Source organism: Vicia villosa, linkage group LG2, assembly GCF_029867415.1.
Source record: "Vicia villosa cultivar HV-30 ecotype Madison, WI linkage group LG2, Vvil1.0, whole genome shotgun sequence".
In the NCBI taxonomy this organism is placed as follows: domain Eukaryota; kingdom Viridiplantae; phylum Streptophyta; class Magnoliopsida; order Fabales; family Fabaceae; genus Vicia; species Vicia villosa.
In genome coordinates this window covers 138,134,907-138,155,398 of record NC_081181.1, presented here as the reverse complement: position 1 = coordinate 138,155,398, position 20,492 = coordinate 138,134,907, and positions in this window count along the sequence as shown.

Here is a 20,492-nt window from a genome sequence, read left to right as displayed (position 1 = left end):
GGACTCTCTTCAATACAATCACTACGCCAAAATTGATATCTTGTATCGCCTAATTTAATAGCACTTTAAAAAAGCGCTATTAAAAAGGAAAATACACATCTATAATAGCACTTTTTGATCGGGCGCTATTATAGAATACAGACAATATAGTTTTGATAGCACTTTGTGGAAAAAAGCTATTATTAAACTTTAGTAAGATAGCGCTTTTCTCAAATTGCTATTAATATTATACACTAAGATAGCACTTTTGAAAAAATGCTATTACTTTTATTCATTCCTAGCACTTTTGTAAAATGCTAATATTTAACCATCCTATGTTAGCGTTTATACTAAAAGCATTATTGTTCTTCTAATATATAATTAATAAAATTAAAAAAACAAAACATATTTCTATGTTAGCGTCTAGATGAATGGCTATTGTTTATATAATATATAATTAATAAAATAATTAATAAAATAAAACCAAAACACGTTTTTTGACTGATACTTTTTGACGCACAATTTTGGCCATTCACCACCAAAAATCCCTAATCTTCTTCATCGCAAAAACTTACTGATTCTTCTTCATCTATGACGTCATGTTCTGATAACCACCGCCAGCCATCGATACACCACTATGTCGTTGATTCTCCCTCGTCAGACATGAATTCTCCCTCATCAGCCATCAATTCTCTACCAGAAATAAAGAACAAACCCAACACACTCTTTATCCATTCGTCGGCCCAGAACTCACGTACTCTTTACCAAGATGCATCACCGGAAAAGAGGAAACTACCTGAGATTGTACCGCAATTGAAGTCTTCGTCGGAATCTTCGAAGGTAGGTATATAAATTATTCTTTATTTTGAGCTTTTTTCACTTAATTATTTGTTCTGTTTGAATAAGAAGTGTAGAAACATAGGAATTTTGGATTGAGATTTCTTCGATCTGTGTGCGGCTGCAATAGCAGTGTGTTTCGTTTGCGTCGGTGTCGACAATTTCGGTCCTCTGCTCCGATTTGTTTCTTCGTTTTCTTTTTCTTTCCACCTTTTGATTTCTATTTTGTATTTGTTGTGGAAATGATGGTTAGGAGTGATAAAATTTGTGTTTTGTGAAAATTTGAAACGTTTGACAGTGACATTGTTGTTGTTAGAATGAAGGTGTAATGGCTGTGTTGTATACTTACAACTTTGGATTTGTTTTGATTAGCTAAAGTCAATTAATTGAAAAGCTCATTATATGCTTTTAATATTTTGTAGGATACTGTCAGTTCTTTGAAAGCTTAAACTTGATCAGCGAAAGAGTGTTGTGAACAACCTTGTCTCAAATATACGCGTAAGCTAAATCGTTTGCTTTTTTTATTTTATTTGGAATGTGCACATCTCTTGTTTGTTGAAATTCCTAATTGATTATAATCTTAAACCAACCCAATTGTTAAAAAAGCAACAAAATAAACACACAAGTACACCAGTCTCTATCAATGAGGATACCACTCTCAGTTAAACATCAAACAATGTGAGGTTATATATATCATTTGATCAAAGGTTGATCATGATTCATCAATAAAACTCAGAAATGAATAAATGTCAAAAGTTCAAATTAGGGTTTTTATAGGAAAAGTCAACTCAACTTTGACTGGGCATAACTCTCTCATACTTTATCATAATTTCCTCACTCAAAGCCTGTTTTGAAGGAAATTTGATTCTCTACAACTTTGTCTCTCACAAGCCAAGGCTAGAAATGCTTCATTTGAGAGATATGGTGCAAAAGATTATAGGTCCTCCGAAAAGTCAACGAAAAACACCTTTTAGGTCAAAGCTCATAACTTGAACATGGAAACTTCAATGGAGATGAAACAAAAGAGAGTGTTTAGAGGACTCTTTAAGCTTTCTAAAGAGTCCAAGAATACTTTCATATGTCAAAAATTGAGCAAGATACAAGTTGTACAAGTTAGGCGATTTTGAGGAAATGCATGAGATGTAAAGTGAGCAAGTTTGATTATTTTGGCTAATGGGCCTATAAATTCCAATTCTCCACGTGATCCCAAGCTCAAGAAAGGCCCATTAATCATATGATTTTTATTTATGATTTTTATTTTATTTATACTTGATTTTATTCATTTAAAATCAACTTAAATCAAAATAAAATCACATTTTTATGAGATAAATTTGTATGATTCATGTTCCAAGTATTCAATCAATCCAAAAGCAATCCAATGATCAAGATTAAATGGAAATATGCATAAAACAGCATGGGGTTTAAAATTAGAAAGATTTGATAGAAAATCTTCTTTCAATTTTTATGCAACTAATGGATTGATTATTTCTTAAGATTGTAAACCTAATGGACCCATATATATTCTAAAAGGAGGCTGCAAAGAGGGGGGACGAAAATAGGACATGGAGGCTAGGGTTTCAAGTCATAAAGTTAACAAAAAAACTTGGTTCTTTGGTTTCCTTTGATGCAGCCATTAAAAGCTTGAGCCATCTATTCCATCGTTCTCAGAAGGTAAGACAAGGTGAGTGTATGCCATTCTTAAGGTCTCATGATGTATAAAACATTGGTATAACGTTCACATCATCCATGCATGTTTGAAATTCGTTTTCTATGATATAACGTGTTTAACTCGAATCTAATCATATATTCAAGCCTATTGTGTGATTTAGAACAGATCTGGATTGTTGGAACAAGGCCATAGCGCATAGAGAGAAGGTTACCATGGTTAGGGCAAACTCCATTGATCTTATCGGGTTCATAGTTCCGAGTGTTTTCAGGCCAAACCGACGGCAAAATCATGATCAGAAGATGATTTTGTTTCTAATTTAAGTGGCTTTGTTTCCCTAAAACCTATAATTAAGAATCAATTTCAGCATTGTACCCTATAGTCATGTCCGAACATACAAGCTCTTCTTAGAATACTATTATTTTCTTATACTTGCTAACTTTCATAAAAGACACTTTTATGTTATTCATTTCTATGAGATTGTGTCCAAAGAGTATTTCTTTTGTAAATTTGGTGTTGACATTTTATCTTCTGTGAAATACTTTGAGCAAGACAACAAAACTATTCATACAACTTTTTTTAGTGTATCTCTTTTGTTTTAAAACAAGATTATATAGGTAATTGTTTTTTTAACCTACATATTAATTCTAAATATTTATGTAATATTTTTAATTATCAATATAATATTTTTATTGTTATTACTATTTTATTAACTTTAGAATTTTTTAAGGTGTTCATCAACATAGGATTTTTTTTTAAATTTATATTTTTCTTTTAAAAATTACTTTTTAAAAAGAGATGCCGTAAAAGACTATCCTTTAATCTGTTAAGGAAAGATTATTTTGAACCTTTATAACATGTAAGGAAAAGAAGTTGCGATCATGTTATGGCAAATGCTTTTTATTTTACGTAATTGTAATTTAATATATATAAAATGCTTTTCCACCTAATTTTTATTGGAATTAAACACGGCATTTTTTTACAGTTAAATATATTTTTTATTTCGTTGTGAATAACAAATGCGCACACAACACCAGTACCCGTGCGGATGCACGGGTATCCCACTAGTTGTTTATATAATATATAATTAATAAAATAATAAAATAATTAATAAAATAAAACCAAAACACGTTTTTTGACTGATACTTTTTGACGCACAATTTTGGCCATTCACCACCAAAAATCCCTAAGCTTCTTCATCGTAAAAACTCACTGATTCTTCTTCATCTTTGACGTCATGTTCTGATAACCACCGTCAGCCATCGATGCACCACTATGTCGTTGATTCTCCCTCGTCAGACATGAATTCTCCCTCATCAGCCATCAATTCTCTACCAGAAATAAAGAACGAACCCAACACACTCTTATCCATTCGTCGGCCCAGAATTCATGTACTCTTTACCAAGATTCATCACCGGAAAAGAGGAAACTACCTGAGATTGTACCGCAATTGAAGTCTTCGTCGGAATCTTCGAAGGTAGGTATATAAATTCTTCTTTATTTTGAGCTTTTTTCACTTAATTATTTGTTCTGTTTGAATAAGAACTGTAGAAACATAGGAATTTTGGATTGAGATTTCTTCGATCTGTGTGCGGCTGCAATAGCAGCGTGTTTCGTTTGCGTCGATGTCGACAATTTTGGTCCTCTGCTCCGATTTGTTTCTTCGTTTTCTTTTTCTTTCCACCTTTTGATTTCTATTTTGTATTTGTTGTGGAAATGATGGTTAGGAGTGATAAAATTTGTGTTGTGTGAAAATTTGGAACGTTTGACAGTGACATTGTTGTTGTTAGAATGAAGGTGTAATGGTTGTGTTGTATACTTACAACTTTGGATAACCAAGATTAAGGCCAAGGGCATCTTAGCATTTTCATTAATCTTAAGAAAGGCAAAGCTTTGTGAAGGAACTAGAATTTCATTTCTCAACAACCACCACCACCACCCACACATTTCTCTTCAATAATCAAAAGGGTGATTATTCAAATGAATCATGCAAGGAATAGAAAGAAACGTGTTGAACCTAGTCAAATTGAGATGAATATAAGATTCAAGAACATGCAAGGGCATGCAAAATCGAATTTGAGATAAAAATTGGAAAGAGATAGAAGAGTGAGTATTGTTGTGTTTTTTATAGGCTTATTTTGGTAGACAATTTATTGAGCAAGATGTCTTGACATATTGTTTGATATTATGGATCAGACGTTGTCCATACTGTTCAGATTGAGTTTTATTATTTCGAGTAATTGGCTAATTTTTGTAGGAAACTTGTCAAGCAAGACATTAAACACATGTTAGGGAACATCTAGGCATGCAGATTGGGTTCTGAACATCTTCAGATTTGTTTTGGTCTTAATTTCTTTTGAAGATGCAGAAGATTGCTTTTAGAAGTTTGTTAATCCAAATCAATTTTAAAAAGATTTTATTCAAATAAGAAGATTTGATTTGATTGGATTTGCTCTGAAAAAAGATATTTTTTTTTGTATATGCCTTAAGGAAAATTTGTTTCTAATTTAGTTTATTCAAGATTGTGCTGAAATTGGATATGCAAAAATAGTGATTGAAGATTCATTTCATGAAGAGATTTAATTACAAGGTTTGAATTTGCACTTAATGAGAAAATCTCCAATCTCTCTATTAAAGATGATTTAAAGTGTGTTTCAATTTCTGCAATATATTTATTCTGAATCTTTTACTTGAGAAGTTGGAATTGTAATTTATATCAAATAAAGATTTTATTTGATTTGTTCAAGATTCATAATTTTGTTACATGGACAAATGTCAGGTCAAATGTTCCACGATCTGTGAGACACGTGTCTGAGACTATTACTTGGTGAGCAAGATAAATTGAAACATATATTGTCCTTTATGATTTGTTTCCTTTTCGGTTATATCATAGATATAAATGTGCTAGCTTGAGTCTGGATTTGGAAAAGATCTTAGAATACCCAGACTTAAACCAAATGTCGATGAAGGAGTTAAAGGGTTTGTCTCATGGGCATTTGCTCAGGAATGTTGTCGAAGCGAAGGGGGAGTTAGGTGTCCTTGTCTTAAATGTGAATGTAGACCTATAACTAGTGACCTAGAGGAAGTAGAACGTCATTTGAAGAGAAGGGGTTTCATTGAAAATTACTAGGTTTGAATATATAATGGAGAAGAACTGTCGAGTAATGCACCAGAGACTAGTAATATGCATGCTTCAAGTAGTCGATCACCTATGAAATATGGGGAAGCTTTAATCTGATCGGTGAGATGGTTGGTGATATTTTTGGTGTGAACGTGACCTATGATGAACCTGAATATTTTGATGGGGAAGAGTTGTTGAATGAGGAAGCGCAAAGATTTTATTAGTTGTTGAATGAGATTAATACGTCGTTGTTTGAGGGGTCGTAAGACTCAATATCAATGTGTGTGAGATTATTGGCTGCCAAATCAAATTGGAATATTCTTGATCTGGGTTTGAAATTCTTCGCAAAAATGATGTTGGACACGACTCCTACAAAAGACAACTTACCTACAAATTTTTATGATGCAAAGAAGTTGGTATTGAAGTTGGGTTTAGAAGTAAGAAAGATTGATTGTTGCATTAGTGGTTGCATGTTATTTTATGATAATGAGTTTGGTACTAATGATGGATTGTTGTAGAAATGTAAGTTCTGTAAGAGTCCAAGATATCAAGTTCGCAGTAGAGCCATTAACCGTAAGCAAAAACGTATAGCAGTAAAGTCCATGTTTTATCTTCCGATAATACCAAGGTTAAAGAGAAATTTTGCTTCAATGCACAATGCAAGTCAAATGACATGGCACCATAAAAACAAAACAAGTTCAAGCACTATGTGACATCCATTTGATGGTGAGGCATGGAAGCATTTTGATCAAACACATCCTAATTTTGTCGTAGAACCTAGAAATTTTAGGCTTGGATTATGCTCTAATGGTTTTACTCCATATGCCCAAGCACAGGGAAGCGGATATTATTGTTAGATAGTTATTGTAACCCCTTACAACCTCCATCCTGAGATGTGCATGACAAAACCATATATGTTTTTGACTTGCCTTATTCCATGACCTTCGAGTCCAAAAGCCAAAATCTATGTGTACTTGCAACCTTTAATTGATGATTTCAAGAGTTTATGGATTGGAGAATGAACTTATGATATATCCTGTAAACAAAATTTTACATTGCGAGCGGCCTTGATGTGGACTATTAACGAATTTCTAGCATATGGCATGTTGTCTGGTGTGGGTAAGCATGGCAAAATGGCATGTCTGCGTAGCATTGGAAACATCAAGGCGTTTGCGTTGGAAAAGGGGGGGAAGGCTCGTGGTTTGACTGTCACCGAGGATAATATTACATCAATTGATGAGAATGATATGGATAAAGAGCACGAAGATTTTGAATAATGAATATATATTGATGAAAATGTGTTTTTGTAATTTTACTTAATGAACAATGTATTAAATGTGTTAATATATGTATAATGATGAGAATGTTTTTGTGTTGATGAATTGAATGTGTTAATGAATATGTATTAAATGTGTGTTCCTTATAGATAGGTAAAATGCACCCCAATCTGATAAGGGTAGGGGTACGGGTAGTGGCAGTGGCAGTGGTAAAAAGACCCAACGTCAGCGATCTCAGTTGACCATGTGTTTTCCCCGCAGAGTCAGGTAGATCTGTCATACCCTAATTTTGACCCCCCTTGAGATGTCACACCTCCAAATACCTCATCAAACTCAAGATAGGTACTTAGAGCAGTCACTAGTTTGTCTGATACCCAATCGAGGGTACTCAAGGACAAAGGAGTTCAGGAAAAGGATCAATCAATATGAGAATAACCTCTAATACAATCATAGGACTCAAATGATTCATTTATTCACCTATGTTGATTAGGCAACAACCATCAGGGCTCAGGTTTGCTCAGCTAGGGTTTTGAACCCATCAAGGACTAAAATCAGGGACCACATTTGGGAAACCCTAAAAAGCACCAGGGCATCACTCAAAGGCTTCAATAATCTTCAAATGATCCATATGACAATATCCATAGGGCATTACACTTCAATTCAAGATCTACAGTCATCAACTTTCATTTTCTTATTAACATTTTCTTCATCATAAGTCACTTCATTACTTTGTTCCAATGGAGTTGGAGGTTGAGTTATTTCACCCTGCAAAAATAAATTGTATGTTTCAACTTTGTACGATTGTAACATTAACTAACATTTTCTTAAGTAAAATAATCCACTTAAAATTAAGTTTTGATACCTGAATGAGGTTGCTATTAAGACCGGATTGAGTAGATGAAGCATCAAGATCAGAGGATTGTACTTGGCTCATTCCTGTAAAAATCCAACAAACTAAAAATTAGAACAAATTGAACTATCTTTAAACAGATTGAGAAAACAGAATCAAGATTCAAATCAAACTATAAACAGATTGAAATTAACCATATTTATACCTTTTCTATAGATTATTTCTTTCATGAGAATAAATTTAATTAATCTATTCTTTAACAAATAAATATAATAGCTTAGTAATTATTTTAAGAAAAGTTGTATCTTTTTATCTAATCACCTTTTCTTAAAGCATATGTAATGAATATAGTAAAGTGTACCTTTGAAAGCAGTTGCACTGTCATACTATTTGGATGCTAATGGTAAACAACACCATTTTTCATATGATACAATTTATTACTAAAAAGGAAACACAATGAAACACTTTTATTTTCTTCCACGTTACTTGTTTCGTCCACTATTTAGAAACAACTCAAACAAGAAAGGCTGACATCATTATAATTTCTTAGATATCTCACTGATAACGATAATACACTATAAACTGTTTTCAAAACAAAGAACACAAATATTCAATAGGATTATAAACTTCAAGTCAGTAAATGTTAATAAGAAAATCTATCCAAATACCGAAACACATTGAAGGTTTGAAACATATCGAAATCAAACAAATCGTAAAAAAGCTGATTGAACAAACTATACAAAAGCTAGAATAGAACAAACTAAAAAGCTTACTTAATGATATTAGAGAACTGGAAATAAGAATATCGGTGCCTTGGAGGTGGTTTGATACTTTGGTGAAGATAAATTAAAATTGGAGACAGAGAACTTAAATAGAAAATTGAAGATTGATAATTCAAAGAGAAATTGAACGTTCGGGGCGGATTTCAAGCAGCCACAATGAATGTCATTCATATTCATTTAATTTTTTGAATGATTGAAAATCTGAGAGAGTGATTATAGGGACGATTGAGAGTCTCATGGAGAATAATAGGGGTGGTGGCGGCTAAAAAGTTCACCTAATTTATTGAGAGTCTCTTGTTTTGAGATTACCATTTATATATATATATATATATATATATATATATATATATATAATATATATATATATATAAATGGTAATCTCAAGAAGTCATTCTGGTTCGGTTTGGACCGGTTCGGTTCTCATGTAGCCAACCGTAAACCAAACCGAACCGGTCGGTTATGCTATATGGTGGTCCAAACACATAAAAAAATTAGTTTTTTTTGGATTTCGGTTTTCGGTTTTTTTTTTATTGGATTGGATATGAACACCCCTAGTAGAGATGCCATACATTCATTCTCACCATGGCATGAAGATTAGAGAATATTCCCAAAACAAGAACATGTGATTATGTAATGATTACATTTGGGAAATTTATGGCCAAGTGGTGAGTCATCAAGAGCATCTCTTCCCAACCAATTAGAACATTTCTCTGCATCAGAATTGTCCCCTAGGATCAGAAAAGATCAATGGATGGAGAGCTAGCTCGAATTTGCAATGATTACATTTTGGAGACTCTTTGAATTTCTTCATGACCAAGAAACCAAAATGACTTCATTAAGCAAGCTCACTCTTCCAATTTGCACTGAACTCTTTGCCTATAAATAGAAGTGGATACCTCAGTAATAGACACACCAAAGCAACCATAATTTCTTTCTTTCTTCATTTCTCCCTCTTGCTTATAGTTTTCAAAAGTTCTTTGGCAAGAAGAATCGAATTCTTCAAACTAGAGCTTCTCTTTTGAAAGTAAGCCTTCTAACATCTTAAGGAGGTTCATTGGAGTTGATCCAAACATCTGGATCACTTCTGTAAGTGGGGGAATACCATTGTTGCTTTCATTTTGAGGCTCGTGCAGTTGGAGGTTGTCGCACGCTCGCGAAAAATGAACAGATTCGCCACCAATATGTTTATCCCATAAGGGAAAGGAATATCAGAAAACCTAACAAAGGAAGGAACAGGGTCTTGCGACCAGAGAATCTAGGTACGGGAGTCGGTTACGCGAGGGGAAGGTATTAGCACCCCTCGCGCCCATCGTACTCGATGGTATCCACCTATGTTTGTTTCTATCTAAATGGTGTGTACTACGTCCATGTCTATATGCGAATGAATGCAAAATGTAGGGAAAATAATGAATTGTACTCGCACGGGCCCTACCCGCACCCTACTGTAGCAACCTGCCCTAAAATTAAGCTTTTAGAGTCGCTACCTATTCTGAAGGGCGAATAGGAAACCCTACGCAGTAATGAGATTCAAGGTAAGTTATTATAATCAGGTTGAGGGAAGGTATTAGGCACCCTCAACCCTTTCCTAAAGGCTGACATTTAAAGATGAAGGTTTATAGCTAATGACATAGAAAGGCAAAAATTAAGATTTAAAACTGAATTGAGATTTTTAGGGGGGAGACTCGCCTTGTTACCAAGTGCCTACGTACCTCCTTATGGAGGATCAGAGTCAACGTAGTTCGGGCACAAGGTTGTACGCCTTAGAGTTAGAATTTTATTGTATTTGAAGTTGTTTGAAATTGTTTTAAAGGCTTTTTGAATGGCCTATCGCAGTTTTGAAATGCGAAGTTCGAAGGTATTTTGAATTACCTGATTGAAAAGGATGAAAATCCGTAGTGTCGTGGTTTAGTGTGTTTTAAGATTTGGGCGTACAACCCTGATTTGATATGGTACTGTTAGATGCGGTGATCAATAGATTTGATCAGTATAGCTAACAGATTAATAGGCATTGCTGATTACTCAGATCGATAGATTGATCGTCGCGGGCAGCAAATTAAGTGTATTTTAGATTTATAATTTTTCATCTCTCATCTAATGCGACTAATAGATTTAGTCGGGTCGAGGAGAGAATTTAAATAAAGGATTAATTAAATTATCTTATTGCTTTATTCAGATATTTGATCAGTACGACATAGAGAGTCGACTAATTCGAAGGCGGGATGAAATAGATATTCATCCGCCGTTTATCCGTTAGGGGAAGTTTAGAGTTTATTGTTTTTATCTCTCGTCTAATACGACTAATAGATTTAGTCGGGTCGAGGAGAGAATTAAATAAAGGGTTAATGTTTTGCCAAATGGGCAATGAGATCGGGCAAACCCTAATGCATATAACTTTCTAGGGTTTTTATTGTGATTTTTTTAAGTAATTAAATGATTAAAATCAATTAACTCGAATAATCGAGATGATCAAAATAATCGGGAAAATAACCCTAATGTTAATTATATTATTAATCCTAATTATATTATATTATTAATGTAATTTTACAATTAAATCATATAAAAATATTAAGTTTTTAATTATTAACTATAAATAATGTATATAAGAGAAAATAGAATAATGACACCTGGGTGCTGATCATGTGCGTTGGTTTATTGATGGTCCATGGTGTTCCTCAAGCTTTATGGGCGTTAGATCGAATGGCATGGAGATCCGATGGCCGCTGGATGAGGTACAGCATGTGCGCATACGAGAGACAAGCACCGGATCTGTGAACATGCGTTATCAAGAAAAATAGGAAAATATATGTGGGATGCTGGGATCAAACCCAGGTCCCTTTGATTCCAAACCTTACCCCAAGACCAACGCGCTGAAGCCATTTTTCTGTTAGCCTAATGTTCCGAATACATAATAGGGTTAAATAAGTTTTTGGTCCCTATAAATATTGAAGTTTCATTTTTAGTCCCTCCCTGCCTTTAGGCAACGGTTTTAGCTGGTTTTGGCAACGGTTTTCTTGTAAAAACCGTTGCCTAAAGGCAGGGAGGGACTAAAAATGAAAATTGGAATATTTATAGGGACCAAAAACTTATTTAACCCTACATAATATATGAAAACAAATGACTGAATCAAAAATTAAAAAAGGAAGCGCAAACAGTGTGTCTTCTTCGTTATTTTTTTCTGAAAAATACAGAACTTCTACCCACGGTTTGGCTTGCGTAGCTATAGCATGACCCTCCTCCAAACTGCAAATTAACATCAATAAATACACAAAAATAATCCAGATTAACCATATAAACCCTTATGAATCCATTGATCTCATTGATTCGGCTTAATTTCTCCTTAAACAAAAAATCCCAATTTGAAGCTCCTAAACCTTATCAATGGCACAACCTTCAATCTGCAACTAAACATAAATTAAACAATCCAGATAGTTTGCAAACATCATTGTAAACACATTGATACAACCAAAACACGCTTATGATATAAAAGTTGCCGTAATCAAAAATCAAAAAAACTTGCAAACCGTGGCCTTCTATGAGAGTGCTTCACGAGGCTCTGGCCAATGATGATGATTGAATTAGCCTCCAGAAACACCAAAGAATAGATTAAGATACTTAAAAGGTCTCGAATCAATCTCCAACACTCAGAACAGAATTTGATTTGATTTTTTCTCCTTGCTTGAGTTTTGTTTTTACGGTTTTGGAGGCCGGCAACCCCCTTCTTATTGTAATTTGGCAGCCAACAAAATAAAATAAAAAATAAGGATTCCTCCCTCAGATATTTTTCGGCCCCCCTTTCTTTGTCAATGAATTCACTCTCTTATATTTACAAATTAGGTTTTTTTATGGGCCTATCATCTAACTAATCATTTTAGCCCAAATAAATTACTAATCTATTAATTAATTGTATATTATATTTATAATAAAAATAACCTTAATAATAATATTATTAAAACCACTATTAATTAAAAATAATAGCTAGTTATAATAATAAAATGATTAAACCAATTATTAATATAAATAATAAACCATGTGAATAATTTGTGAGAATGGACTAAAAACCTCAAAAAATGGCATAGATGGGACAGATGACTGGGCCTAAATACCTTCTAACCATACCTACATTTTAACTCAGGATATTTTATAAGAGGGCGGGTTTGACAATAGGAATGTCAAACCCCATGGCTCTTAATTTTGACCCTTGATGAATTAAAAGATATAGATCTGTTCGGGCAAATTTTGGGGTATGACACCTACGTATCCTTTTCAGGAATCAGAGTTACCGTAGCTCGGCTCACGATTTTCTGTTTATTTTTGTGTTTTTAGTTGGGCGGAGTTAACGTTCGCGCTCTTGCATAAGGGATGACCTACGATGCGTTCGAGCGGAAATAACAGTGCCCTTAGGTGCCAACGAGGCAAAAGAAAAAGAAATCATTGGTTTGTGTCTTTTAGGGTAGATGGGTGATGAACAGTTCCCAATACCGGGCCACTCACCAATTTCTCTACTTGGTTTTAATTTGAACCATTGTTAGGTGTTTTAAGTGTTTTTGGTTGAGTATTTTTTAAGGGGAATTTGTTTGCGATTCGAATCACATAAAAGTGTATAACGGTAGAGAGACAGATTAGGGAATGAATCCCACTCATCTATCTTCCATTATATAGAGTTCGAGAAACAGATTAGGGAATGAATCCCACTCATTTCTCTCCCACTAAGCGATTAAGAAACAGATTAGGGAATAAATCTCACTCATTTCTTATAGCGATCGAGAAACAGATTAGGGAATGAATCCCACTCATTTCTCTCCCACTAAGCGATTAAGAAACATATTAGGGAATAAATCCCAATCATTTCTTACTCACTATTAGTAAAGTGTGATTCGCGTCTTCTGTTTATTAAGTATTTTAAAAGTCGAAAAGAAAAAAGAATGCAAGAAGGGAACTATTTCTAAATTCTAATCTAAGTTGTATTGTTATGTACAAGGGGAAATCTAAATATAATGTTAACATGGTGACTAAATTCTAAAAGGACCATTAAAATAGTATTAACAAAGTAGGCAAAAAAAAAAGCCAAAAACAAGTAGCAAAATCACACAACAATTATGCAAAAATAACATGAAAATGGTACAAAACAATTCAAACATTAGTGCAAAATTAAACTTAAAAAAATACTACTATTTTTATGGGTTTTTAATGAAGGAATTCAATGTCAAAATCAACCTAAAAGGTGGCCTAAAAATCTAACAAATTTTAATGGTGGCTATTTATTCTTTTATCAAAAAACTAGCAAAGAAAATTGATTTTTATATGTCATTTTTACTCCCTAAAATCTAACAAAAGTAAGTGATTTTTATCATGTTTTTATTATCTAAAAATAATAGGAAAAAAACTATGTACAAAAACTAAGTCTACACATGGAATAAATGGAGTCAGGGGGTGGATGTTAAAATTAGTGGTGCAGTCACCAATTCTAGCGCAGGGCCCAAAGGAAGGAGGAAAGCCCAACAGATTCTTTTTTATTATCCAGAAAAAGACAAGGGGTGCGTTGGGCTACAGGGGGTGAGATTAGCAGTTCGATGGCAAGCCCAAGCATTGATCCATCAGATTTTGTAATTACAGATTTTTATTCAGAAAAAAAAAGAAATTAAACTTGATAAAACTAATGAAAAGGGATTAGGGTTACAAACCTGTGGCCATTCAACTTGATCTCTCCCTTTTTCAATCGACAACGGCGGTGCTTCCCTCTCTTCACGACGGCGATCGGAGTTCCCTTCTTCGAATGAACCAGCAGCGGACTCCCCTCCGATCTCTTCTGATAAGCTCGAGCACACCACTCTCTAAGCCGAACACACGCTTTTCTCTGTCCCTGATCGTCTTTCACATATCTCACTATCTCTTCGATTCGTATCTCTCAGAGTTTCAACTCACAATTCTTCTCTTAATCTTAAATCCATCTCAGAATCTCTCTCAAGCTAAACATCCATGGCACGAAAGGAAAGATTGAAGGCAAGGTTACCGATCGGACGAAAACGTCCGGTGCTTCTTTGAAAAATGGAGTGCGATGAAGACGCAGAATAAACGCGGAGAAACAAATGAAAGACACTCTGGTTTCAGGTGATAACACGCATTCAACTTCTGTAATGCTTCTTCTACCACCTTCTTCTATGCTCTATTCACTTTTTTTTCATCTTCTTCTTCTTTGAGTCTTGTGTCTTGTGTGTGATGAGTTGTGTTGTTGCATTGAGAGAGTGTGTGACGAATTCACGTTTATGAGTATGCGATGTGGTTTGGCTCAACTGTTAGAGCTTCAGATGTTGAAGCTCTATCAACTATGGTGTGAGAGCGTGTAGTAGGGATTGGGAGAGATGAAGTTGGAGAGAGAGAGATGAATCATGGGGAATGGAGTGTGTATGAGATGAAGATGATGATAGGGTGAGTTATATAGATTAAGATTCTGAGGTTCAGTTTGAGGGAAACGGTTATAGGAGGTGGAATGATAGCTGTTAGATTTGAGATGAGGTTGTTATGAAATGGAGGGCTAAGATTGAGAGGTTAGTTAGTTATGGTTAGTTGGGATTAGTTATTCAGGTCTGGAGTTGCTTACTGGGATAGGATTCGGTTACACTTAGGTCTGGATTCTGTTAGATTAAACTCAATGAGTTCAGTTTGTTGATTCACTGAGTTAGGGTAGTTATATTAGTCGGATGAGTTAGTTTGACAGTTAATTGTGAGCTTATGTTCTGTTAGAAAGTTAGGGAGTGAAGTTTGGTTTATTTTGAAGCATGGTTATGCAGTCTGTGTTTGTATGCTCGGCAGGTTAGCAGAACTGTTAGGGAATTCTGTTATTGGGTTATGCTCAGTTAGAATTTGTTTTGAACTTGATTCTATTTCCCTTCCCGGTTTTTGGCTATGAACGATTATGGATGTTATGCCATTTTTTCTTGTGAATCTTTCTGTTAGTGATTTTTCTGCTGGAATTCTGTTAAGCTTGAATCAGTTCTGAATTTGTTTGGAAGTGCAATGCTAAGATTGTGTTCATGCTTTTGTGGCAATGTGATGATGTAAACTGTATGGTTCTGATGTAATTTAGGATAGGATGAATTGGGATGGCAGGTTGCTTGAGCGTAATGGCACGGCGACAATATCATTCTATTTGTGTATGGCTGTAGCAAATTCTCATGAGTATGCAGGGTTCTTTATAGTCTTGAAGATTTGTTGGGAATTCCGTTGAATGAAGTCGAGTATGCTGTATGTAGGTTAAACATGGGACTGATTTTTATTTCCTGGACTGATGTAGATTCTTTGTCAGATTTTAATCTCTATCAGCTTCTGATTTTTGTTAGCTTTTGATGAAACATTATGCAGGTATGGATTGCTAATGATGTATCACTGTATCGGCTCGCAAGAAGTCCGCCTCTGGTCTAGCAGCAAATTATAGCATGAATGGAGGTCTCGTAATGGCTGTTAATGCTGAATTGCTGTGATTGCAGGTTTATGGAATTGGCTTTGAAGCACGTTGTTTGGAGAATCTTGTAGGTTGTGAATAAGTGTACATGGTTCAGAATTGTGTATGGTATTGAAAATTGTTAGACCGCTGATGTTGTTATAACTTGTATGTACATGTGTACTTTGAAGGAGTTTGGAGTATAACATGTGTATTATGGCTGGGAATTTCTTGGACATGAATGGAAGTGAAGGTCACCACTCAAGATGAAGACAGATAGTTTTAGGAGGGACTAGAATACATGGAGTCAAAGTCAAGTATCTGAAGTCAATGGTCAACAGTTGACCAAAGTCTACTGTTGACCTGAAAAGTCAACTGCTGATTTTTTGTAATTTTATTTTTTGTAACATATCTCCATGTTTGGAAGTAAATTTTGTAATGGATTTGGATTTTTGACATGAAGTGTAGTGTAATGAATTTGAGTTTGACTTATAATTGAACTCTGAATGAAGTTGGATGAAGCTTGCTTTCTTGCTTGTTTTTTTCTTTAATTCAAAGATTCCATGGTCCTAGAGACTCTATTCTGACTATTTTGCTTCTTGTATATCAAGTAATCACGCTAGAGAACATTCCTTGTTTGACTTTGACCCAAGAGTCAAAATCTTGCCGTATACTCTCCAACCTTGAAATGATTCACAAGTTCCACCGTGTTCCACCTAATTTTTGCACAAAATCCCAATTACACTATATATGTCCAAATTCTTGCATGAACTCCAGTGTCAATGACTTGTAGTTCCACTGATGAGCAGTATCCTTTGAATCACCATGAAAATAGGGAATTTGCTCTTAATCATTGAATTTGTTGAATATGGATGAAGAATAACGTTGAAGCTTGATGAGGAGGAAATCCATAATATCCATGAACCAGAACCCTAATTCCATAATTCAATCACAGAAGAACCCGTTGAAACAAGTTTATCTGAGGTAGGAGCCTCAAACCAATGAAACCCTAATTCACTAGAAGACCTCTGATCCCATGTCCCAAATTATTGGTTAGTGGTGCATGAAGGTGTTAAATGACATAATGGAGAGATGTACATGAGACTATGAAATGCATAAGCCTAAGCCAGATAAAATTGAAAGGGTAGGACAAATTTGGGGTATGACAGAGGTCCATAAAGCAATCCATAAAGCCAGATAAAATTGAAAGGGTAGCATTCAAACACATTCCTTAGGGTGTAGTGAAGCTATCCAAATGGTCGCAGCTCATCTGTAGGTGCAGATTCATCAACCTCCATGTTCACTTGAAGCTCAAGCAAGAGGGGTCGAGTAGAACAATTCAGAGGTTCTCAAAGTAATTCAAGTGCCCAGATAGCATCAACAAGGTCCCGGGAAGCTTTTGTGATCATCCATTCAAAGCCAGAAGCTTTCCATCATTCACACGACCTCCATTTTCAGAGGTAAGTTTTCAAACTCCATCCCTTTAATTCAAGTACTCTTTTTGTTAAAACTCGATACCATTTCATTCAGCATCATCAGAGGATTAAAAACCCTCTATCACCATCCATTTATCTTTCAGTATGATCATTTAATTTAATTTTTAAGTTTTAAGTTTTAGGGTTCTTCACGTTTTTCAGTCATAAATCTGTGTTAGTTACATATTCAGAATCGTGAGTGAATTTAGAACAAGTTTCATGTTTACACCTTGGCCATTGGTTGAGACTTGAGAGAATCGGAATTTCAAAAATGTTGGAGCTTGAGGTTGAAGACGAAGATGGAGGGTGGCGCCATTTTTCAAATCTGAGGGAAAAGTTTATTTTATTTTGAATGGTATGCGTTTTACAAACGAATTCATCGTTTGCCCTAGTGGCCTCACATGCGCTCTTAGTCTCCTCATGCCCATAGTCTGGGGTTCGAATCCCCCTCGCCCCAGACTTTTTGATCCTTTTATTTTTTTTCAAAATTTCCCACTTGTTTTGAAAATAAAACTAACTGCGCGCGTGTTATTGTCACCAATTGGTGCCTGACCCAGTGGTATTATTTTGAGTGTGTGACTATGAGGGCGTGGGTTCAAAACTATTTTTTTAACACCCATTTTCTTTCATTTTTTCACAAACTTCACACAATTAATACACCTATCAAATTAATTCACTTTAACTTTATTTTTCACACACTTGTTAATTAATATATCTATTTTATGAACTATCAAAAAATCACAAAAATTATTATTTATTTCATGTATTTTTATTAGGTTTAAAATGGTGTATTTTAAGTGTTTTCTTAACACTTCAAATATATGTTTTCATTTGTTTCTTAACCTAATTATTGTATGAATAATTTTGTGATAAAACCCTAAGCCATTTATGTCTTAATTAGGTATATATTTCATCTTTACTTTAATTAAGTTGACTTTTTGTCAAAATTCAAAACTATTTTCAATCTCCGATCAAATAGACGATCCAGGTTTTCAGACAACAAAACCTTGTATCTCCTTAACTGTTTCTTATAAACAGTAAATGAATCCTTGGGCCTCTAATAGAGTGTAAGCCCCAACTCCTTTTTCATTTTATTTTCAAATAAAGATAATAAAACTGTTTAAACAACAATATTTCAATCATTTTCAATCAACTGTTTCTTATAAACAGCAAATCTTTTTTGGGCCTCTAATAGAGTGTAAGACCCAACACCTTCTTTCTTTTCATAGTTTGTTTTCAAAACTGTATTTACAAAACCTTCTTTCTGTTTTCAAAACATTCTTCTGGTATTTGAAGGGCATTATTCCCGGTGAAACTCTTCAGATACCTATGTGACCTTTGTCCATCTTCACTTCTTCTGTTTTCAAAAACCTTTAACTGTTTATAATAAATATTCAACTGTTATCAATAAACAACCAAGCTATTGGTAAGGCTTTGTACACACATCTTCAAAGGCCTCCACTCCATCCAGGTTAGGCTTTACAAGCTTTCAATTTACAGTCTTTCTTTAAATTACTGTCAAATATAAACTGTGTATATATATTGTTTAGGACTACGTCTGAGTGTAAACCTTAGGACAGTTAAACTATATATATATATATATATATATATATATATATATATATATATATATATATATATTAGGACTATGGCCTAGGATTGAGAATGTCTTCCCGGTGAAGGCTCTTTCCTAATTAGAGATCTTTTTGTCCAAACCTCAAGATGAATTATTCCCGGTGAAACATCTTTAAAAAAAGCCCTACAACCCAAATAGGATACATCTACCCAAGAGGAATTATTCCCGGTGAAACCTCTTACCCATTTTCCTAGAGCCAAATTAAGTTCAATACCACATAGCTTTCTCTTGTGTTATAACAAGGACCCTCGATTAGCCTCCTCTTGGGCTTTGTACAAGGACCCACAGGCTTCTTAAAAGCATTCCAAGCTTCCTCTTGAGCTTGTATACAAGGACCCATCAGGTTTCTTATAAACATAGGAATAGGTCTTTAGTCACCTTTTAGCCTATCCTGGTGAGTTTCTCCCATTCTTTAAACCAGACTTTAAACAAGCTAAGAATGTCTCAATCTCACATTGAGTACACCTTTTGGAATGAGAGACATGGACAGTCTCTGTCACCCTTATCTTCATCAATCTTCCTTAGCAGAGTCTAGGATCCATAGTTGTCTATCCTTAGTGAGTGTCAGCCTTAATCTTGGGCTTTAAACAAGAAGTCTCAACTAGATAATTTTTCTGCCATAAAAAATCCCTGGAAAGGGTTAGCCTCCATTCATTGTTTCATTTTTAACAAAAATCCCTAGAAAGAGTTAGCCTCCATTCATTCTTTCATTTTTAACAAAAACCCCTGGAAAGGGTCAGCCTTCATTATTTCCTTTAAATCCAAATTCCCTGGAAAGGGTTAGCTTCCAAAAATTAAGCTTTCAAAAGATAAACTCTCCAGCAGATTAAAACCCCTGGAAAAGGTTAGCCTCCAAAATCAGTCCTCTAGAGTAAAATCCATGGAAAGGGTTAGCTTCCAAAAATTCAACTTTTAAAAGATAAATCTCACTTAAGGTCAGTCTCAGTCAATAAAAACCAAGTTCTCAGTAGAGTCTACTTTAGGTCAATCATCTAAATAAATTCCCCGGTAGATTCAGTCTTCCAACCTGGGTCTTTCATTAAACAAAAGCACAATCCTCAGTAGGGTCAACCCTTGGGATAATCCTCAACAAAAATCCCCCCTAAGTCAAAAGATCCCACACCGGTAGATCTTTCCCCATTAAACAGTTAGCCTCAACCTTGGGCTTTGAACAAGGCACATACTCCTCTTAGAGTCAAAACCCTACTCATAGGTATTCTCCTAGAGAGTCAGCCACAACCTTGGGCTTTGTACAAGGCAGAAAATAGAGTCTCCCCAGTGAGTCCTTCATCATCAAGTAGCCACAACCTTGGGCTTTGTACAAGGCAGATAAACCAGATTTCCTGTGTCAAAGATTCCTAACCTCTAGGATCTTTTCCCCATAGAGTCATCCATACTCAGTTTCCTCAACAGTCAGCCACAACTCTGGGC